The following is a 24,552-nucleotide window of genomic DNA, read 5'->3' on the forward strand; positions in this document are numbered from 1 at the left end:
AAGACAGCCAGGACAAGGGGGAGGAGTAGGTGAGGCAGCCTCAGCCCCAGTGATCCCAGGGCTAAAATCAAGCCAGGATTCCCCCTGGTGTGTGAGTGAAACTGAGGTGGGGACAGGGGTTGATGGTTCATGGTTGAGTTTTGGGTTTTGGATAAGGCGGGGGGACCTCCAGTCTCAGGTGGGGTTCCTGAGCCTAGAAGGTTAGAGAAAAACTTCACAAAGAATTTAATCTATTCTCAGATTGGGTTAAATGTTGAGGAGGAAACAAACAAAAAAAGGGGGTTTCAGATAGGTATTGTGTAACTGCCCATTGCCAACATGTTAAAGCAATAAGATATTGATTATTCAGGTGTTTCAGGTTAAGCACAATTCTCAGCTGAGGAAAATATAGTGCTACAAGTAGACTGATCATCCTCTTTGCAGATTGGTTTTATTCTGTATGAGATTCTTGGGAGATAAGGTCACTGTAGTTTGTAATTTGTCTCAGGTGAGAGAGCAATGAGAAAGGCTGCAGCCGTGGATTTAGGGGTCAGAGGGTCTGATTTCCATTTTGGGTGACAGTTGCTTGGATTGAGAAAATCAATTGATAGGAAGGGTAATGTTTCTTTTCCTCTCCTTGGCTATTTTTTCTAAAGATTTATGGACCCATTTATCCTACTGATTTCAATGAGACCACTCTCAATAAATATAAGAACAAGCATAAACAGCTTGCCAGATTTACACCTTAGATTAAAAGAGGGTTTTGCTGTGTTTTGTGAGAAATTCTTCTCCTGCTGCTTCATGGAGTGTGAGTGTGTTTATGTTTGGGCATATTGGAGCATTCAGCTCTTGCAATACATGTGTTACTGAGCACACAATTAACAGTTGACTTGGTACCACTGTCTGAGCATGAGAGCAATAGCCAAATCCTGAGAAGAGAATATGTCCTCTGTAAGCTATTTAAGTGGCAAGCTGGACAAATTAGAACTATTATCAATAATGGTGATGTTGTTAACTTCATCCCGAAGAGTTATGAATTCTTTATCATATTATGAGAAACTGAATGCCTGTGCTTAGCTTCCCAAACCTCTGCTGTATCAACATGTTATGCTCAATATGTTGAGACATATTCCTCTGAAGCGTTGGCAGTTACTTCTATGTGGAAGGGCAGCTATGAATTAAATTATTGTTCAGAGAATAGAGACAATATCTTCCTATACCACATCAACCAAAATTCCCTGGAAGTGCTTGAGTAGCTTAACAGACAACAAAAGAAACATGAACTTATCCTAGCTAATCTATTTTAAAATTCTTTGCTATCTGTAATAGCAGAATTAACATATTCAAGGGTTTTTGTTTTTTTTTTTTTTACTGTGCCTTTTGAGGGCACCTTTCAAGGGGTTAAACAAATGCAAGTGTAGTGCTACTATTTTGCAGCTGGCTGGTACATGTAACTTGGCTCTTTCCCAGAGGTAAGTACTATGTTCAGGCACTGTTACACCTTCAGCATTCTGACCTGTGTAACATCACCTATCCCTATAGTGCTGAGCACAAAACCCAAACTTTTCTTTTCTGCTAAAAATACTTAACCTTCCTCTCAGGCTCTCTTTCACTATTTCTTCTGAAAACTGCACAGCACCTAGGTGTGCTCCAAAACACTTCTGAGGTGGAATTTTTGCTTAGTCCAGATTAAATATATTCCCTGCATCTTTTCTTTTTATGAATCTTTTTAGAGTAGCCTTAAGGATGGATTAAGCTCAATTTACATAACTGAACATTTATTCTACTATGTAATTTTTTCTCTGTCAAGCTTGGATTAAAAAAAAATACAAACATGAGATGTATACTGTGTTTTCCTTGTTCCCTTCTCTGTGAACGGACCTTTTCTTTGGACCACTTATGGATTTGACTGATGAGCCTATGGCATGACCTCCTGTTCTTCCTGTACTTGTGGTCATGACTCTGTTGCTTCAACTTCAAAAATGTGTCAGGCAGACAGGTTGTGTTAGAATTGCTGTGGTTTACTTCCCTCATTTAGCTGAGCAAGCAGGCAGATGACAACAACATTCTGCGTAATAAAGTATATCCATCTTTAGAAGGTTTTGGTTTTTTCTTAGCAACTATTTCCCAATCCAGAAGCACCTTCTTGGGCAGATCAACTGGGAATGGACTGAGTGGACTGACAGGCTTTGTAAAGTTTTACTCAGTTTGAATGTTTGAACAAAGTTACTTGTTGGAATAGGGTTGATTTCTTTTTAAATTGATTTTCATTTATTTGGCTCTTAACATGTTTGCAGAATGACCATACAATACATGTGTCTCAAAAAACTATTTACTACAATTAAAAAAACCACAGAACTCTATTATGAATGGCTCATTTGGGAAACTTTGAATATTTGTGTACTTCCTTTCATTAAATTTCACTCATATTCCTTCCAATTAGTTGAGAACAGGCTGGAATTTTCTAGAAACAAAATGGACATCCTTCCTGTAGCCAAAAAAAAATGTATTTTTGTCCATTGTATTTTATAATACAAGATACATGATTTGGAATTAATTTTTAGAGTAAAAATTGATTTCTGTCCTGTGCTTTCCTTACAGCCAAACTGATCACCGTTTATTTGCCTTTTACAAAGAGTCTGTTAACACAAGGTTGTCAACCTCTTGTCTGCGTGCTAGCGTGTGTAACCACAAATGTGTTCAAACCTAGAAATTTTCCATCTCAGCCACAGTCTCTTCTCTTTACTCCCCTTGAGTCACTGTACACAAACTGCCATCACACAGTGCTGCATTTAGTTCTGCAAGGAGTAATACTTGACTTAAAAAGAAATTCCAGCTTGTAAAAATATACCATATGTCCGGATTTGATCAGTTATTTCTGTTAGGCTCAAAATATAATAGCAGTATAATTTAAGGTTTTATTAGATCTGAGTCGGGATGGATGCAGATGACTTACATACAACCTCTACACACAGCTTCTCTTCCTGATTTTTATGGTCCACCACATGTTACTCTGCCATAGTATGAAGAGGTGGCATTTGCTCAAAGCAAAGGTTTACAGCTTTTTAGATACAGGCAGATAGATATGGATTGTTTGCTTTGCTTTTTTTTCTTTGAAGTTTAATTTCTTCTGTGAGATAAATATCTACCTGCATCTGAATTAAGATTGATTCATCATTTGCTACAAAATATATCAGAAATAAACATCATAATTGCTTCCTTTTCATCACAATATTGTACCAGCTTGACTTCTTTTGCCAGAAAACCTCCTCAGACCATCCAGAACTGCCAAAACATCTGAAATAATACACTTTAAATTACAGTATTATAAAGCTGAACCATCTGTGCTGAGGTTTTCAGTGTTGCATGGGGATGAAAATAGGAATAAGAAAAATCCCTGATAGGTTGTTATAAGACTGAACCTGATATATGTAAATTGAGTTAAGTCAGTCCCTGGTATGGTTAAATAGCCATCACAGAATTTGCCACCTACAATTAAACGCAAAATTAGAAAGACTATGTCAGATATGCTGGGGAATCCATAGAGAGCAAAGGGAGGCAAATTGACTCCACTGGCAATTTTATCAAAGCTTTGCTTTTGTAGTGGAGCCCAAATCAGTCCCCATTTAAAGACCCTAGAAGTAAGCTTTTTGTTATGCTTTACTCTACAGAAATAGAAAGCATATTGGACAATCTTCACTATTAATACTGATTCACCACGTGTATTTTCTCTTACATCTTCCATTTAACTTCAGTTGACCAGTGTTTGTACAAGTATAACCCATTCCCAAGTACTGCAGTCTGTCTGAGCTTCCTTTCACACTTGGAGCAACAAAGCTGGGGCAGAAAATGAAGTGCTGATACCCCACAGCTGGTGCTCTATATTCATGCATGGCTTATAAATAGGTCTGTCTTTCAGTGCAGCTCTTGCCTAAGACTTCTATGTACACATATTTTGAGCCAGGTCTTCTATATTTGCTAAGCTAAAATTAATTTCCTGATATGCAAGAGTTAACATAGCAGCTAATTTAAAATCATGTAGCTTGTTGTTTGTTTGGTTTTTCTTTTTTTTTAACATTCACTAGAAGGATTTTTTACCTTTTGTTAAAGATAATTAACATCCTCCAGTTGTGCAGAAGCATGGGGAGGGGGGAGGGAATGGAGGCTGAATAGAGGAAGAAGAAAAGTTTTTACTGCCTAGTTAGTTATTATCCTAATTACATTTCTGATGGCTTAAATAGCAATTCATTGTATACAAAATGTTAGCCAGAGATACAGAAGAATTTATATTCCCTGTGTATTCTGTTTATGTAAGAAAATGAAGGAGGAAAATCATGGAGCAGGAAGGCAGCTGGATAGTGAGCTGCTTCCCAGAAGATGGAAGTTCATTTAGGGTTTGTTTTAATTCTCTCTTCTCCCAGTTAAAAAATAACCTCTTCTTCTGTGATCCAAATTAGCGCTTGTTGACTTGGTGTGTGATTTAATATGTTAATGAAGAGAGGATGATAAGATGCCACAGCCATTAGATTGATCTTTGCATGGATAAGGGCACTCTAGATTTTGTTGATAGCAGGATTGTCCATATCCAGCTCTCTCTGAGCTACACATTAATCAACAGAAATTCCTTCTCTTCTCACCTGTTTCTTTGACACAGCTGCTGCAGGAACTCTAGAAAGTACCAGGGTAAGTTCTTTGGCTTTGCTCACATTGCAGGGAAGGTGGCTGTTAATGGCTCCACACATCCTGTAGGTAGGAAAGATCCAGCCACTGAAATGACTGCTCAGAACAGCACATGCTGAAACTGGAACAGTTGTTTCCCCATGTTTTGGGCAGTTTGGTTGATTGTTCCTCTTCACATTGGATGTTCTCAGGATGTTCACAGGATGTTCTCAGGATGTCTCTCTTCACATTGGATGTTCACAGGATGTTCTCATCCTGTCTGGAGGCAAGGCTTTCTGCCATCCCAATTTTTGATGTTAGCCCTTCAAAAGACATGTAAATAGGCAGGATAAAGAGGTCTGGTTTGTGCCCTAAGCAGATCAAGCTGCTTGTGTGTGCTGATGTAGTCCTACCAAAGCCAAACTAGATCCAGACAACTGCCTGAAAGGAGTTACCTTTTGCAAGCCTTCTGCTCCTTGCACCCCGAATTTCACACCTAACTTAGTCCTCCTGTTTTTTGATTGTGGAAAACGTAATTGTGGATTTTCACGTCATGATGTATAAAAAACTAGGTGTAATGGTAATGAAGCAAAAACTTCTTAAACTGGCCTTGTATCCAAAAAGGACAGTAATTATATATTTAATGAGGATTAAAAGATAAAAGATACAGGTGAGAAAGCATCACCAAGTCACATTTTGACACTATCATCTTTAAGTACAAGGAGGAAACAACACAGCTCTGGATAAGGATGAAGAACTTACATTTTTTTTTTATTACATGCTTTCAAGGCAGTTATTTTAATCTCTTTTTTTTTCCCCCTCACTTCACTAGACATAACACAGTTCTTTGTTTTCTTAATGTTTTTTCCTGGCTTGTCATATCATATTTAACAGGACTGCACTTTTGGACTGCCAGCTTTTCTGATGTCTATGCACAGAACTTAAAATAATTGTACATGCAGTTTATTTGAGTTTCTGGGATATAGTTCAAGAAAATAAACTGAGATGTACAAAATTACAAGTTGTTACTACAGAGAAAGACTACATCCCATACAGGAGAAGGAGTACCAAGAATTTATTGTTAACCTGACAGAAAATGATAAAACCTAATCACAATATGGCAATTGTTACTAGTCCAGCCATAAGAACACAGTCCCAATTAGTACAGAAAATCCTCATTAATAACAATGCCATTAAAATTTTTAAATATGATAACTTATTTTTGTATTATGCTTGCCCCTCCAATACCTCCCTGGATCTGATAGTCAAGTGTTTGAGCTGAAGAATGTTCCATCTGATTTTAAGAGGAGCTGTTTATTCCTGCTGTTCTTAAATTTAATTGACTGACTCTTGTCTCACATTTCATAAAATATTTTTGTAATAGGCACACCCACAGCCTGCTGCCAATTTAGAAAGCTTTCAGAACAAAATATTGAACGTAAATACAAAGATATTTTGAAATCAATGATCTTGCTAAGATACCAGGGCTTTATTGTCATCTGCATATGAAATACAGGATCTCTTACTAATATCTTCTGATGTCTTATACATGCAATTTTTAAAAGATTTTTAATTGGACCCTCTTGTGCTAGTGTGGGCTAAGATACAGTTTATTTTCTTGAATACAACTTGAATTCTGAAATATCAAATCATTTTCTCTTTAGGTAGAAGGATCCATAAAGAGACATCAGTGTCTTAATACATATGGAGGTGGATGGGATTTTTAACAAAATGGTTTTGATCAAACAGACAGAAATGAATCCTCCAAGAATATTAAAGAGAAAACATTTATTTATATTAATTCATAATGCATGTTGACAGGATTATATCCTCAATTAACTTTCTAGATTTCATAATTGTGCTGTGAGCTCTTTCAAAACATAATTTTGAAGCTGTCTTATGTATAATGTTTTACTCAAGTAACTCAATATTTTCCTTTCTTTGCTTTGAAACTTTTTGTTGATTTCTGTCTTACCTGGTATTATTTGGTCCCCGTGTGTAATCACTCCAGAAGGCAATTTATGCTGTCTCTCTAACCTGCTTTTAGGTCTACATTTTTTCTTTTTTTTCCCTCAGCTGAGTAGTAGTTCATCAGGAAGAAAGACTTGAGAAGCTCTGATTGCATAAATAAACACTAGCATGTCCTCTCTGTGCACTATTGTATGCTTCTTCTGTTTGCTCTCACTTACAAGTCCTGATGGGTAGTCACTTCACAGCAAGATTTTGGCACAGGTGACACAGCAAGATTTTCGCACAGTCTAAGTGTTGATTATCTACTAACGAACTTCTATAAATTTTGATCTGCAGTATGAGGAAGATTTAATGAAAATGTATGTTTACACAGCAGTTTAATGGCAAAGTTTTTCTCTATGGGTTTGGTTTAAGATCATTCCAGGTATTTAATGTATAGTCTGAAATTCAATGCAAATGCTGTCTGCACTCCAGATTTTTCTTTTCTAGATTTTCATTTTTCCTAATGGTATATTCAAATGTCATTGAAATAAAAGAATACAGAAAGGAGCTTTTGCATGACTTGCTTTACAACTATTTATAACAGGCTAATTTAGTCTTCCAGAAAGAAAAATACTAGAATGAAAAGTATGTTAGAAGGAAAATACACACATATGTAAGTAACTCTAAGCCAAGTGTCTCCAGCTGTGTGTCTTAAAGTCCTCCATCAGTTTGCCAAATTCATAAGCTCATGTTTTAAGTTCAAGAGTCTCCAGAGATACTTTTCGTTTCAGTGCTCTTAAAAAGTCACCATAAACATACAAATATCAGCCCTCTACTCTTAGAATTTGGTGGCTAATTTCTAATGAATTATTTATTTGATGAATGTTTTACCTTTTTCCTTTTGACTTTATCAAGGGTACAATATAAAAGAGTATCTTTTCATTGTTCAAAAATATTAGATTAATGGGTCTTGCCAATATACCTTGCTCTGTAGGGAAGTGAGTTTCAGCAAATTACACGTATTAGATGAGCTGGGCTGGATAGTACAAACAGAACATAAGATTAAAGATGACTTGTAATATAAAAATGTTTTATTTTTTAACAACTGGACATTTTGGAAAGCATACCAAAAATTAAATATAAAACAAGAAGCAGAAAAAATTACTTTGAATGGCCTTTTTTAGCTTTGAGTTTGGTTCATTTCCTTGATCCAAGATAAGAGCAGAATGGTTTTGTTGGGTTCTTTTTTCTTTCTGTAATTAGAAATAACAGCTTTTTAGAAAGAAAAATAATACAAATTATTTAAAATATGTCTTTAAATAATTTTTTTGTATTTAAAACCAGCTTTGTTTTTTGCTTCATTTATTATTATGTTGCAAAATAACTACAAATACTGGTTATATTATGGTGGGATTTTTTTTTTTTTATATTCCAAAATGCTTGATTCAATGAAACAGCTGTTATTAATTCCATCAAATGCCCCAGGAGGTCCCAATTTCCTGAATCCTGTAACATGCTTTCATCTATAAGGCACAGAGATACAGTACTTTTTCCTGTTAAATGTGGATGATATTGTTCTTTAATGGAATAGCGACAGCCTGGGCTCGTCATTTTTAACATAATGCCAAATGTATAATGCAAAAATAACTTCTCTTTTTTTTTCTCAGATATTTGCAGTTTTTTCTGTGTTTGAAGCTGTCAATATACACAGTAGAATTTCTAGTGGCAAAATCAACAGCATATTGGTGTGAACCCCCATTCCCCTCTCAGAGTCATTCACCTGGCATTTTTTAGAAACAGTGTCTCTTTTCATAGTTTGACTAAAAAAAATAAATAAAAGAAATAGTGAAATGTATATCACATATACAATTTTTTAGACCAAAGAAGCGTGGATAGGAAAATCACTGCAGTAATAAAACTCTCTGTGTTTAAGGTATAAACTTTCTGTATGGCCATAGTGACGAGAATAACTTTTACAAATTACTCCTAATTATGCTAGTTTAATAGATTCTGTATCCTAAGAAATAATTTTGACTTTAACATAATATTTAATTCATATACTACAGTTTATACACAAGTTTCCTGTGATACTCTATGCTAAAATGTTTATTTTCAGCTCTTACCTTATCTCATTCTTTCCTCTATCTGTAGTTTATTTCAACTAACCAGTTTCTTTCTAATGTAAAATATAATATAAATCATATTATATCCATTTCCCCCTCATGAATAACCACACCCAACTTCCAGCTGGAGTCTCTTTTGTTATAGTGTAATTAGAAGTAATATAATTCTGAAGTTTCTACCACCTGTATATTCCTTATGTCTTCAGACTAAAATGACATTGTTGTTTTGTCCCTGACATTCAGTATCTCTTTTCTATACTTTTAATCTGCCTTTTTCATTTATGTTTCATAGTGGTGTAGCAGATATACCTTTCCAAGTGCTGTTTATGTGGCACAACACATACTTATGTTAGCTTTGAATGAAACATTTCTTGGAACCCTTCAATTTACTTTGTCCATAGGCAAAAATGATAGAGCTGATGAAACTGTGATACTTCAGTGTTTAGATTTCAAAATACCCAAATTGAAATCTGCCTGGAATCTGTCTTACAGCAGGGAGAGACAGGCTCTGAAAAACTGTTTGTCTTCCCATGCCAATTTGCAGTTCTACACAAGCTGAAGTGAGCTATTTGACACAGTGACCTTGAGTCACTTGTAAGATTTTATTGACAACTTCAGCTCTTTTGCCAAATACCTCTTTATTTTTACACAACTTCTGGCTGTCCTTGTAAGGATACATTAGTGTCAAACTGAGGAATGCTGATTAGGGAAGACGAGTCATGTACCATGGACAGGCTTACTACCACAGTACCATTTAAATGAGGGCATAATGTATTTTGGCTCTGCAGAGAAGATACAAATTTGCATGTCTTCTTCTCCCTTTCTTTCTGCTTCCCCCAGCCTCTTCTTGAATAAGCAATAGTTTGTTCAACTAAAAGTAGGAGTGAAAATTAAATGTCTGGCAAGGCTGAAAATAAGACTGCACAACAAGGCTTGGACTCAAAGCAGGAGGTCTGAGAGAAACAGATTTCTTCTGGAAGTGTGCAGTGACTGAACCTCCGACCTCTGTGAATCACTCTTAAAGGAAATGGACTAAAAGCTTGTACCTGAATATGAGGTATATTATTTCAATAAAATTATAGGATGCCAATGTAAAATGTTCAAAGTACAAGAAATTTTCACATGGTTTTAAGAAAACCCTAAAGATGACATAAATATGAAAAATATTCTATAACTTTGCTGTTTAAAATTCAGACATTTAATTGAGATATTTTACCATTTTTCAGAAAATTAACTGAAAATAAGACAAAATTGCACTATTTGAAGGAAAAAGTGAAGAGTAGTTACTTCCAAATTATTCTGGGCCATTCAAATCTCAGTGCTGAACTTCTCAGAATAATTCAGGCACAGCTTTTTGAGATCATCTTGGTTGTACATGGGGTGATTTATTGCAATGCTGCATCTGCAGATAAAATGGAACCCTGAAGAAAACTATTTCACAGATTATGGCTTTAGTCCTGCTACACTCTACTTTGATTTTGCTGAACAAGAGTAGCAAATGTATGTGTTCCCAAAGAATAAGAATGAATTGTGTTAGATATTGCTTACACGTGCTTCAAAAAATATTTTTAAAAAATCTGCTTATTAAGAGCCCATTTTTCACAAGAAGAAATTCTGTATTTTTTTTTGTTGGTCTCCATCCATTCATGGGTTTGCTACTTGAGAAATTTATTGGTTAAGTATCAAAATATAAAATCATCTGCACATACTTAAAAATATGTGCTATACCTCCTTTTTTCTGACTTAATATTAAAACTCTAAATTGACCAGTCTCTACAGGTTGAGGCATAAATTACAGACTATGAATTATACCTGTCAGTATTCATTGGCATGCATGAACAAAAATAAACTGGGGCTTTTCCTGACAGGATTCAGCATTCTTTTTCAATAAAAAACTGAGATGTAAATCAATGTAGAAGAATTCTTCCCTTACCTCTTGTGTTTAAGGTGGTAGTTTCACATTTGCTTCTTTAATTCAAGTCTTTGAAGGAGTCAAAACCAAAAAACTTTGTTATTGTAATTTTCCTGTGCTCTATTAGTGCACAGAGGCTTGGGAAGCTGTATTACTCAGCCCCATTTTGGTAGATATTGCTCATACGTGTCTCAAAAGAATGATTAAAAAAAAAAAAAAGTCTGCTTATTAAGAGCCCAGTTTTCACAAGACAAAAATCTGCATTTACTTAGTATGTCTCCATCCATTCATTCTTATTGCTTGGGATTCAAGTAAAAAATCTATGAGCTGGATACTTTTTGAATTTTAAGTTGCACATGGTTTTACAAGGAAAGGAATCTCTTTTCCTTAAGGAAAAAGAAATCTTTTTTCCTTAAGAAAGTAGTTGGTACAAATCTAGATACTAGTGAGGTATGGCATCCCAGCAGGAGTTTTATTGGAAAGTGTGGTAATTTCATGGTGCAAGGTAATAGGTACTATTGCTGTCATGTTGTATTCTGATAAATATATATACTTGTGTCATTACAATAAATACACATCTCCAGACCTGTCATTAAGGAGAGAGTTTATCTTTGTTGTTGCTCTTGTGATCATTTTCTTCTCAAAACCTAATTTGTGTAAATTCCTGCTTTGGTAACTGAAAAGTCGTCCTCATTTTCAAATTGTATCTTCAGTCATATTTATTGTAGGATACAAATGGAAAAAATCTCCAAACTGTGCTACTGCAGAACATGTGCTACTCAGCAGTTTTAATAAAGTTAGGTAAAAAAATATGTATGAAAGGAGGTTTCACTGAACATAGAGCTACTTCTTAACTGAGGTGCTCCAGAGACTGTTCCAGCCTTGTATCTTGTTTACTTTGAAATTAGCTACTTTGTATTCCTTGATCTCAATGTGGCAGTACCTCCAAAAAGGTAAATGAACTCTCAGGTTATTGGATTAGAGATAATTATGGTATTACCTTGAGTGACTGTTACCTTGTTAGGCTTGTTAGACTGCTAGGGCTTGTTTATTGAAGAGAGTCCTTCTGGCCCCACATCCACTTTGGGACATTATCTCCATTTAGGAAACTGCTCAATTCGCTATTCAGAAAGGCATGCAAAACGTGACTAAGACTATTCCTGTACCCTTTCCCTAGGTTGGAATGATTCTATTTTATCTCATTATCAGATAATTAGTAAACTTTATATACAAACTTACTGGACCTGGAGTTTGTATGTAGTGATGTCAGTGAGATGTTTTGGTGTGATGTCCAGCAGCAGCTGAGCATTCTTACTAGCAAACAAAGCAGAAGGAAGAATGAACGCCCAGGAGCCTGTTGATCAGTCCTTTTCCCCACATACTAACACTAAATATAAGTGTTATGAGTAAGAAAAAGATTTAAAACTTTTATCATGAGGGCTATGATACATACTGATTGAGTGGTAATTTTTGTCCCCCTATAAATACTTTAATTAAAAGGAGGTATTGGTATAGTTATGCAGTTCTTCAAAGTTTTCATAACTTTGAGCTGACTTTCATCTCTGTTCAAGTAAGTTCATCATGGTAATAACATTTTATAGCCTTTCCAAGTTTTCATTTTCACCTATTTTATGAACACCTGTATAACAGCATAAAGGGCTCATATTCTTTGCCAAAATGCTAGTCAAATAACTCTTCTATTATTAATAAAAAATGTAGGATTTTTTCCCCTTTAACTGAAGCTTTTGTATATATGTATAATGGATTTCCTGGTGAGACTATCAGGAAAAAAGGATAGAAGAGTTTGTAAATCTTTCTCCTAACTTGTTAATGTGGTATTTCAAAAATATATGAAATCCATGCATCAATGGAGCTTAGCATGTGCTTATGTTCCTTTATATTCTGAACAGTACTAAAAAAATAAATTAAATATATATTTAAGAGTTAAATAAGTGTTAAATCACTGTTCCCATTGGGATTACTGTTTTGACAGGCAGGCTGTAATGATTAAACACCTTGCTGAATTAGAGTCTTAAGCATCTGCCTAATTTAAGCAGTAAATCCTATTGAAGCAAATGAGTCTTATCCTGATTAAGACTCTTACTGAACTGGGTGAAAGTGAGAGACAGATAATCCTGAGTAACTTTAAAAGTCTGGCAAGCAGGCACTGAAATGAATTCAGAAAGTGAAATATGAATTATAGCTCCCCAGATAGCCATGTCTAGCACAAATTCCAAATGGTGCCAATCTCTTTATTTAGAAGATGAATCATGCTGGAGAACAGCTGGAGAATAAATCCATTAATGTACCTGGAAAGAGCAAGATCATGTTAACAGGTAAGTATGTAAATGCTGTCAGGGCAGGAATTGGGCTGTGCTGGGTTCCCATTGCCCAGACTGTCTTAGCCTAGCTCTTGGAATGCCAGTGAGGAAGGAGCTGACAGCCCCAGGGACCTTGGGTGGCTGTGGGGGAGCTTCCACCTCTCCCCTCACAGAAGGGAGCAGGCCATAGTATGCAAATGTATGCAAAGAATTCTGAACTGGCTCTGACAAGGAAAGCATGCCACCACCAGCATTCCATCTGTCCAAAAGAGAGAGCTGAGGACATTGATGTGTCCATGACATTCCCAGCTCTCTGCGTGGGGAATGCCATCGGACCCACACAGGCTTTGGGAACATGGGCGTACCAGAGAAAGGAAGGCATGGGATATCTTTTTAATACAGTCATACATAAGTATACGTGTAACATTTTTAACCACTGAAAATTTTCTGTATTTGATTATTTGCCCCAACTGAATGTCAAAACATTCACTAGGCTGATAGCAAATTCTTGGCTCCACATGTGTAGCGTGCTCACTTTTACCCATATTGAGATTTTGAGTGTGACAGTCCCTCCCAGTGGATGTTGGTAATGCACATTTAACTTATTGCAGTCAGGTCTGAAAAGCACCTCAGTCCTGATTCATAGGGAAAGTGGGGAGAAGCCCTGCAAATTCAGTTTAAATAATTAAAACTGAGAAGGTTGTGCCATTGCCTGGTCACTTATCTTTTAGTTTTTAATGTTTCATTTTTGTTTGCTAAACAGGACCACATTTCAGCTAAAGTCTGTCAGGTGTCTAACTACCCTCTGCAATTACATTTTTCATAGATGTTTTGTTGTTTATTTGGAGTTCCTAGGGAACTTAAGATGCAATTATAAGACACATGGTTTTGGCAGCTATTGCTCTTGTATTCTGTTCTCAGAATTACATTAACTGTTATAATGTTGAAAGTTTTTTTGCTTAGTGTAGTTTTAGAGGGGTTGGATTTTTGTTTGTCTGGGTGTAGAATTTGTTTTTGTTTTGGTTTTTTGTTTTAATTTTTTTAATAATGAAACCACAGTTGTTTTTGAGACTGTATATGGGGTTTTTTGTATTTGTAAAGTATCTGTGGATGCTGTTCAGAGACCAGTCTGACTTAAATCATCTGATTTGGAAGTTCTTAATACTTTTATAACTCTTACTTCACCCCAGCACATGAAAGAGTGTCTCCTGGTTGTGGGGCTTATTTTATCCTAGATGTTTTAATGATCTACTTAATAGTCCAGCCCCAGAAGGAACTGGGATATTAGGACCTTTCTGTATTAAAAGGCAGAAACAGCTGTGGTAATTTTTCTTTTCCTTGGCTGTCTGTTTATCTTTGCTTCTGTAATCTGGAGCACATGGAAATTCCTAAAAACATTTTGAAAGCATCTCTTAGGAATTCTTTCATTCTATCAAGAGAAGCAAAGGTCTCATCATCTGAACTCATTTGCTTAGAGATCACCTTCTATCTAATTTTCCTGCCTCAGCGTATGATGTTTAATTGAACATCTGGAGGAACAGCATGTCCTTTCCCCCAGGTTCATGTTGAGAACTCTTATCTTGCTCCCAACAGAAAACTTGAGTTTCAAGTGTTTATATGTGTGCTCAAGTTCTCTCCCATCCCCCTGACAACTGATTGTTGCTGTGCTTTAATTAATACTATGCTTCCCATCAGGCAAATTTTAAAAAGTAGACCTGTTGCTATTTAAAGTTCTGTATGAGTATTAGGAGACAGAAGGAAAAAACATTCAGATAGACTAAACAAACAGGAAAAAATGTTTCCACCTTTTGAAGGAAAGTGATGGAAGTACACCCTGGAAAAAGCTTATTTGTTTGTGCTACTTAAAAGGCTCATGGGAATAAAAGAAATACCATTCAAACAATGCAGGCCTGCAAATTTCTTTTATAAACTTGTTTTAGAATTTTATCATAGATGAACACTTTTAAAAAAATTACTTCCTGTATGATACTACTCTGAAGACCTGGTTAAGCAATTTTTTCATTTTTGGAATGACAGAATATTTTTGAAAAGGGGGGAAAATATTGGTTCCAAATTGGAGAATGTGGGGTTCTTCTCTGTCATAATTACATAGTGAAAAAGGTGCATAGATAACTGAATTTAGGTAAAATAAGAACAAAAATTCCATTAACTTCTCAGATCAGAGGTAAATATACCAATTAAAGTTTGTCTTTTTTCAAAAAAAAAAAAAATTGAGACATATTGACATGCTTTTCCCCCACCATGTAACCTGTTTTCTGGAAAAAAGGAACCAGAACTTCCTGAACTTAGCTCTTATTGGAGCCTTGCATTTTGTTGTCTCACTGTCCTTGTTTTCTTCTTCCATGAAATCAAGTTCTATTTTCTAATTATGACAGAAAGAAAACACCTGAGCTATTACAGGCTTTTGCTCTTGTTGGATTTAGCAAACAGAGTACTTGATTATTGCAGCAGATGTCTCTGATTTTAGCCTTTTACCTCTTTCCATGGAGCAAATGTTAGAGATGATCATAACCTGGAAACAAGCCCACAAATACCAGGAACAATACATTAGGATGGCCAGCAGCCCTAGGAATTCAGCCATTAATCCCAACAGCTTAATTTTCCGATCAGCCATGCTCACTGCATATTCTTTTTTTTTGTTTGTTTTATGGCATACTCTGAAATTCTCTGTCCTGGCCTGCTGCTCTTCCCTCTCCAGAATTTTTTTCATTTATGTCTGAAGACATCATTCCTTCAGTCCGAAGGGACTCTCCTCTACCTTTGTGATCTTTTTTGGGGACACAAAAAATTAGATTGAAAACTCACCCAATTTGTGAATGACATGAAGTTGCATTATGGTTACCCTAGAGGGAAGGGATTCCATGCAGCAGGATTTTAACAGGCTTGAGAAATGGTGCCATGTGAGCCTCAGGAGATCCAGCAAGGCCAAGTGCAATATCCTGTACATGAGTTGGGGAAATCCCTGGTTTACAGACTTGGGGATGGACGGATGGATGGACAGGTGGGTGGATGGATGGATGGATGGATGGATGGATGGATGGATGGATGGATGGATGGATGGATGGATGGATGGATGGACAGATGGATAACAGCTCTGTGGAGAAGGAGTTGGATACCCTAGTGGAACGAGCAGTTGGTTAATTAGCCCCACCGGTGTGTGTTGCTGGCAGGGGTGGGGATGTGTTTTGTATTTGCTGGAATGATTTCAGCTGCCAGGGAATACAGAGTGATCTGCAGCAGAAACACTAAAGGCTTTCTCCTCCTAGTAGAGCATTCAGGAGAAATGACAATACCTACATCTTAGTATCCACTGACTAAAAATTAATACACAAAGTAGGCATTCTAAGCTCTGGGAAGGCAACTTCTGTGCATCAAGTAGCATAAAGAGTCAGCTGCGGGGTTTGGGTATTGTTGAGAGTTCACACTGATTGCAGGCAGTCACTGCCAACCTTCTGCTGTGATAGATCAAATAGGAGACCCAGTTACAAAAAGAGCTAAATACTGTTTTGTACTAAGCCCCCATTTGTTTATTAATGACAATTGACTGGAATGAGACATACAATTTTGATCCATGTTATTGTTCCTAAGAGTATAACGGCCACTACCCAGTTTGGTGTGGCTCTAAAGGAATGATATATGTACCATAGAAAGCTCATGCGGTAACATGCTTTTATATTAACAACATTGTATAAAGGATTGTATGGTCATTTGAAGATTGTTTCCAATTTGGAACTTTCTGGCTTCTCTTTATGATCTGAGCAGTGCTTGGGGTTTTTTTGTTTGTTTTTCATTTCCTGATCATAAGGCTTTTGAATCATCAGATTCCCCAGTTAGTATTTACTAGTTGTTTTGAAGTATTTTGAGATACAGGATTTCTGTCAGGCTCATAAATTTCTGTGGCTCCTTAGAGGGCAGGTGTTGGTCAAAATCTGAGTATAACAGTCCTTTAAAGTGGAAGAGTAATGAAATAATACCTTTCTTTTTTCTTCCTGAATATTGATATGTTTTTGTCCTTTTCCATTTTCTGTGCTCCTTGTTGACGTCTTAGTGTTACTGCAGACACCTAGGTCTAGAAATAATATTTTCACAGCCTTAGTCTTTCTTAGTCTTGACCATTTCTATTGGACTTCTTAAAAAAGGCTTCTTTTTAATTACAACATCATGATTTCCAGTTAGTTAGGGGTACAGTGATGAATCAGTTTAAAAACTAATCAATTTCATTAATCCACGGTATGTAAGGAAAAAAGCTTCTTGTGCTGTATACGTAACAAAAATTGATGTTGGGAATAGGATTTTATGGAAATGAATCATTCAGGTTATGTTGTAAAGGATAAAGATGTTCCTAGAATCTTCAAATGCCATATTGAAGGCCAAAAAAAAGTTGAAAGATAATGAAAATGTATCATTTCTGAGAGAAAATTAATTAGGTCTTCTTTTAACTCAGGTATGTTTGAAAAGGACAAAATAGAAACAGATAAAATACTAGTGGTTGATATGAAAGTGCCCAATAGTAAAACTCTACTTGCTAGTTAAACATTTTCATCTGAAATTATAGTTTAACATTATTTTCAGGAAAAGGAATGCTCTCATAAATTTTAGATGTTGGGTTTTTTAAACTTTTAAAGCCAAAATAGAAGTTTCTATAATTCTTCTGTTTTGTGAGGGAAAATTGCAGTCTTTCAGATACCTTCACAACTGTGTGTTGCAATAGGTAATGCCAGCCCATCATATACTAATACAAGGAAAACACAATAGTGATGCTTCTCTCATTTTGTCAAACCTTTGGCTGCAAAATAGAACTGTATTATAGAGAAAATAATGTTTGTTGACAAGAACTTTTATGGGGAAGAGGAGCAGATTATAAAAAAGATGAAAATCGAAGAATAGACCTGTCTAATACTTTGTGTGTGTTTGTGTTCTCTGACTCAAAGAATAAAAGGTACAGTGAGAAGAGCTGGGGAGGAGGGAAGAGGTTGACATATGAAAAGGAAAGAAAGCATTAAGTTTCATGACTCCCTCACTGTCTGTTAGAAATACTTCAAGAAAGTGTGACTATCTCTAAAGGGAATTTTAGCTACTATTGGCAGTGAATTTTTTGCAAAGAAGCTTATTATTTTCCCTGTGGAACCATCTCTGGATTTAATCACTCGGGTAAGCGATTGGTTTCTTTTATGGGTTTTAATTCAGTATGCTTTATGGATCCAGACCTTTCTTCCTCATGTGAGTTTTGGCTGGATGAGGCAGGAAGAATTAGGCCCTAAAATACCATGATACTCAGTTTAAGGGGATTCTAAATCATGCAATAAAAGCATTTAGAGCCTCATGGTCTCCATGGCATGCATATGTAAGTTCCATAGATATTAATGGAAATTTTTACCAGTACTTTCAAGGTCAGGTTTGTATTAAATGCTGAATCATAACCCTCAGAGTGTCTTTGAACTTCAGTGGTATCTCTATGACTTATGCTGGTAGCTTTTTACCTGTGAAGGACAGAATGTATAAATTACAAGGTTTGAATTAGGTTGTGTGTAGACTTTTGCCCTTAGGCAGCAACCCTAAGCAGTAGTCACTGCTATCTATAGGAAAGTGAGAGGCACTTATGACCATTCCCAGGGATATCCCTCTTTTACGAAATTCTTGGAGCTTCTAAACAGCCTGTCTTTATGTAAGATAAGCTGCTCTTGTAGACCTTTCTGATACAGGTGAATCTGCTTAATTTCTGGGACTGGATTCCGTGCCCAGCTAGAAGAACAGTAAAAATTTGATGGTTATAAGTATTATGCTTGTGAAAACGACAAAAATCTAGGAGCTGCTGCAGTGAAAGCTTTTATCTGTGACTTTTATTGTATGTATTTTAGGGGAGAAACATACAGAGCTGTCAAGAACAGTGCTCTCAACCAAAATCATAAAGCACTTTTCCCAGGTTTCTAGGATAACAAAGCAATGTGGGATATCTGCAGTTGTTTACATTCACTCTGAACTTACTTATGCCACCTAAATACATTTCCAAAATGTATTGCTTACTGAAGACTGGCATTACCTAGCATATCCATACAGCTGAAAACAGCTTTTATTAGATAAAAAAACACTATTGTGCATTGTATTATTTGCCTAGGGCTCCTGAGATTAGTACCACAATTCATAATGCAATGTAGAGAATACACTTATGCAGTCAAAGCACTTTGGTTAGCAGTACGGAATTAAAAGCAGAGTCATTTTTGGTGACAATGCTTCTACTTGACACTGAAATTTCAGGAAAAAGTCATGAGTGTCTCCATTCCTTCAACCTTCCAGCAAAAATAAATTCTAACAAAATGAAAGCTGCATTTTATAGTTTATTTCCATATTTTTATTGCACTTCAGCAGTTTGAGTAAAGAAGAAATAATCTTATTTTGGCAATAAAATGAGTGCCTCCCAGTAGCCAGTTTGGAAAACTAAGCATAACACTCGGATTAGTTGTTTGCATAATTCATCATAGCACAGGGGCTGGAAGGTAAACCCATAGCATTAAAAACAATTTTTCAGTATCTATATATTTTTTAAGAAATTACGACTCTTGAAATACTATTTAAAAAAATGAGCAATTGCGGGGGTGTTGTGTCCTTGGGCCGGTCCGGTCAGGTCCCTTTGCTGGGTGTCCCTCGGCCAACCTTCCGCCCAAGCCTGGATAACATTGATGCCTCACCAGAAATAATGAGCAGGAGGGCTTCTTGCTTGCTAAGTCCGGAGGAGTTTATTCCAAGGGAAGAAATAGAAGGAAGCAGGAATACAACTCTCACCGAAGGGCAGCAGAGGCAAAAAAGCCCCGACCCCGGGTGGGGTTCAGGTATATAACCAAGAGGAAAGGGGTGGAGTTTGGGGAGGAGTCAGGGTGGAGTGACATAACACAGGCCAATGGGAAGGAGGGAAGGGAGTGGTTTTGGGCAGGGGACCAATGGGAGACCGAGAACTACAGAACTTTCTGGAACAGGGGAGTGGGGGGGCAGGTGAGTGACACACTGATTGACATACAGGGACTGCCTTATACACATATTGTCGCCCAAGGCATTCCCGAAGCCTCTCTCCACCCACCTCCCACAAGCAATGATGTGCAATTATGAAAAGACAGTTGGAAAAATAACAAAATACATAAACCTCATCTTCATGACCCTCTACACTCCAGAATCTTCACAGTAGTTGTCAAAAGGATTCTAAAGAAAAGTTCAAACAAGGGATAGGATGAAGGAAAAATCTTTGACTTCTCAGGAAGTACTCAATTATATATGCTCTTGCTGAAGAGCTTGATGCTGAAGACGGTACAGATAGCATCACCACTGAAGTTATTGAGAAGTCTGTGAAAGATCAGGAGAAATCTGCATCTTGATTTTAGATTCTGTCTGCTGGAGTTTAGCCGCTGAGAAAAATGGCAGCGTAAAAGTGGTACACAAAAGTGTACCTTGAGAAACAACCTTATTTCAATATAGTTATTGGAAGTTTACAGTATTTCACACTTCAGTTCAGGTCTAGAATCAAGTACTGGAGCAGGAAATGTTTGGCTTGCACTTCCCTGCTACCCACAGGAGAGCTTGTAATGAGCAGGCAGGATTACTTCTGTTCGCAGTCTGAAATGGTGGCAAGCAAGTCTAGCCCTTGCATTCCTTTACAGAATAGTTAAGCATGTTTGGAAATATCCTGTCTTACTGATTTACATTCAGTGTAGGTGATACAGATAAAATGAGGATTGGATAAGGGCTTGAAATATTACAGATTCTGTGTGGATGTGTAGAATGAGCTTTTACACATTTAAGCACTTACTCTGTATGTCAGAGTCAGCTGCTTGCATAGCTTTTGTGCTGGGCACATATTTTAAAGCTTTAATTATATAGAGTATACCCAGAAATAATTCTTTTTATTGTTCTGCCTCTGTAGAAGGGCTGTTGAGTCCTGACAAATCTAAGCCACCCAAACATTCTTCTGAGGATAAATACAGAGGGGGCAGGATAAATTAAATGAGACAGTACATTAAATGTCAACTGAAGAAAGCATTGTATAAACCTTTTGGTTTGTAATGTTATTGTAACAGCCTAGGGAAAGTGTTTATGTACCAGATCTTTACTGGTGTTAGAGGTTCTGTGTATGGGTGTCAGACTGCAGACTACATTTTGACTGCGCAGTTTGTTTTCTGCCATGTCTGTCTTCTGTTTTCATACTCAGCTGAACTCACAAGAGATGTCAGAACAAAATCTTGTACCTGGCCTAGCAATAACAATAGGAGATAGTCTAATTTTAACTGTCTATTAAAAAGAAGTATCCTTTGGAGAAAAAGATGGGTATCACCCTTTCTAGTTCCTGCATAAGTAACATTTCAGGCCCGAACTTGAAAATCAAGTAGGCAAGAAGCTGTGATCTCTCTTGTCTACAGAATTTGCTGAATTTTGACAGGCTAGCTGGAAGGATTCACAGCCATTTTTTAAAAGGAAAATAAGATATGGTTAGGTGTATATATATTCTATCTTTATGATACTTTGCATAATGTAGGTAACTTACACTGGATGTTACTGACAGATTTCAGCAGGTGCTAGTGGTCAGAATACATTGCTTAATAACTGGAGAGGTGCTGCTGAGCAACAGTAAATGGAATCTTGTGTCACTTTTGATTTTGACAATGTAGTTATGTGCTTGGTACCCTTTTAATTCTCTTCATTGTGGTGCCTACAAAAAATACTTAAATTCCCTAATTAGAGGAGCGATTCAGTGCTTTTTAGAGTGATTTCTGTCCGAGGTCCAGGGCTCTGACTTATATGACTTGCATTGGAGGATCAGAATTGGGATGTAAACTGAGGCAGGGAAATACATTAGTATTTTTGCAGGTCTTTTGACATGAACTTGTTTTACAATTTGCTGCCAATTTCTGTGCTTATTTGCTTTTATTGATGCATATCCCTAAAATGTTCTGAAGAGACATCTTTGGACAGTTATGCGCCCAAGGAGTGAAGGTGGTGTGGTTGTGGAGATGCTGTGCATCTTTTACAGGTCAGGGCCTGTGTGTAGGAAAGCACCTGGGAATCAAAGACAGCAGAGAGATTGCAGCCTGTTGAGATCTGGGATTCTCAGCACAAGAGAGACATGAATCTCCTGGAGCAGCTCCAGTGGAGGCTACAGAGATGATGAAGAAATGGAGCATCTCTCTTATGAGGATAGGCTGAGGGAGCTGAGGCTGCTCAGCCTCAAGAAGAGATGAGTGAGAGGGGACCTCATCAGTGTCTCTCAGTGCCTGCAGGGAGGGGTCAGAGCAGGGACCAGGCTCTGCTCAGTGGTGCCCAGCAATAGGACAAGAGGCAATGGGCAGAAATGGATGCACAGGAAGTTTCACCTGAACATGAGGAAGAGCTTCTTTCCTTTCTTTCCTGAGCAGTGACAGAGCACTGGAACAGATCACACAGAGAGGGTGTGGAGTCTCCCTCACTGGAGACATTCCAGACCTATCTCGATGCAGTCCCGTGCCATGTGCTCTGGGATGACCCTGCTTGAGCAGGGAACTGAGACCAAATGATCCCTCTGTGGTCCCTTCCAAACTGACCCATTGTGGGATTTTATGAAACTGTTTATTTAAACTGCTTGCCCTGGCCTAGCTCAGGAGATTTCTTTTTTGAATTTCAAGCCCAAAGAGATTATTTCTGTGTCCCTGGAAATTTCCAACTCCAGTGACATACGAAAGATGTAAGAGTAAAAAGCAGTCTTTATAAAGGGCCAAACAAAAATTACTACCCTTTTATATCTTTTCTGTTCACTTCTAGTATTTGGGCAGAATTCATCTAACATATCTTGCCTGTGTTTAAAGAACTATCTAAACCCAGAATGAGCCACCTCAGTTGAAATTTTATCTTCATTGATTGTGCAGAGCCTACAGATTAGTCAATCTGGAAACATACACTTGAAAATACATCATATAACTAAAATGTACCATGCTCTTTTCTTCCTCCAGGGAGGCAAGACAGAAATATATACTTTAAGCAAACTCACAGCCTGCAGAGGACAATTTTTCTGCAATATAAATAAAAAAACTTGCTACCCTTTTTTTTCTTTTTCTACTTAACTTTACTAAGTTTTAATCAGTCTCTCAAAACACACGGATGAGTGTACAGGCATATACTTACATTTTATATATATAAAACATATGCTGTCGTTCTTCAGCTGCTATAGCGAATACAGGGGAAGTCAAAAGATCTTCTCTCAAATTAATAAAAAACAAACTTCTCCCTATAGGATGCTTCCTGCCCTTTCAGTAAATATACCTGTGTAACTAAAAGCTACTTTCTTGTCACAAGACTCTGAAAATTCTCTCTGAAAATTTTGAAATATGTAGTTTGTTTTAGTCTGATATATGAGACTACTTAGGCTACCACTTAGGTAGTTCTCCAAGACACACTGCTCTCAAGCATAGCAGCTGATATTTAAAATGCACTCCTTTACAAAGGTTGTTGGAATTCATCCACTCAAAGAAAACACATGCTTCTTGCATGACTGCTTAATCAAAGCAGTCATCACTTGCATCACTGTTAATCAAAGACTGAGAATAAATTAAAAACCAATTCTGCTATGAAAACTTAGGTAGGTTGATGCCTCTTGAGAGGAGTACTCAAGATCAATAAAAAATTAGGTAGAGAAAGAATGATGCAATATATTGGTCTAATATGAAAGGAAATTGTCAATGATACTATGTCTTTACATATTATCTTAGAAAATTAGGGCTCAGTTTTGATAATGCATGTTTTTACTAGTCCAAATTGTCAAGCAAAATTCCTGCCCAAACAGAATTCCTATCCACTGATCACTTCTCCTATATAGTCAGAACAAAGATATTATGCCCTTGAAAATGAGCCTTCCCTGGCCTTTCAAGTACCAGAATTTAACAGTGTGTTTGAAACAGTCTCCCCAGTTTTCCCTCATTTCCCCAGATAACATGAGCAGTCACATGAGTAACTCACTGGACAATGCTTCTGATCCAATGGTGGATTCAAGGCATCTAGGAAGGATGGGCACTTGGTATTTATGCTTTCTCAAATCAATGAGGGTATTTAGGATGGGTTCTGGGATATTGCCCCACAAAATTATACCCTCATTCCCAGGGATCACACAGCTCAGAAGGGGTCTCTGAGATGCAACTTCAACCCATAAAACACTCTTAGTTCTTGAACATATTTAAAACAGACCCTGCAGCTTCTTACACATGGGCACAGGTACATTTGCTAAGCTGCCCTAAAAGGCCAGCCACAGCCTGAGGTATAAACACTGTGAGATTCTTTCCCCATTTCAAAATTTACAAAATTTGCCTTTTGTGTTAAAACCAGTCAGCAGCAAAGTTACCCGACCTACTCAGATGAAAGACAGAGGAGCATTTTTTCACTGCCACAACAGCTCCTCTTTGAACACTTCAACACACATTAATAGCAGAATAAATTAGGTGACTGCTTAGATACATCCACAAATCGCTTTTTCAAATGGGAAGCTGCAAGGAAGAAACATGCTCCTTAGGAAGGTGGGGGTGCAGGCATGGGACCAGCAGTCAGGAAAAACAAAGTCTGGCTGGATCCTTCCAAGCCT

The sequence above is a fragment of the Motacilla alba genome, chromosome 1 (assembly GCF_015832195.1).
Source record: "Motacilla alba alba isolate MOTALB_02 chromosome 1, Motacilla_alba_V1.0_pri, whole genome shotgun sequence".
In the NCBI taxonomy this organism is placed as follows: Eukaryota; Metazoa; Chordata; class Aves; order Passeriformes; family Motacillidae; genus Motacilla; species Motacilla alba.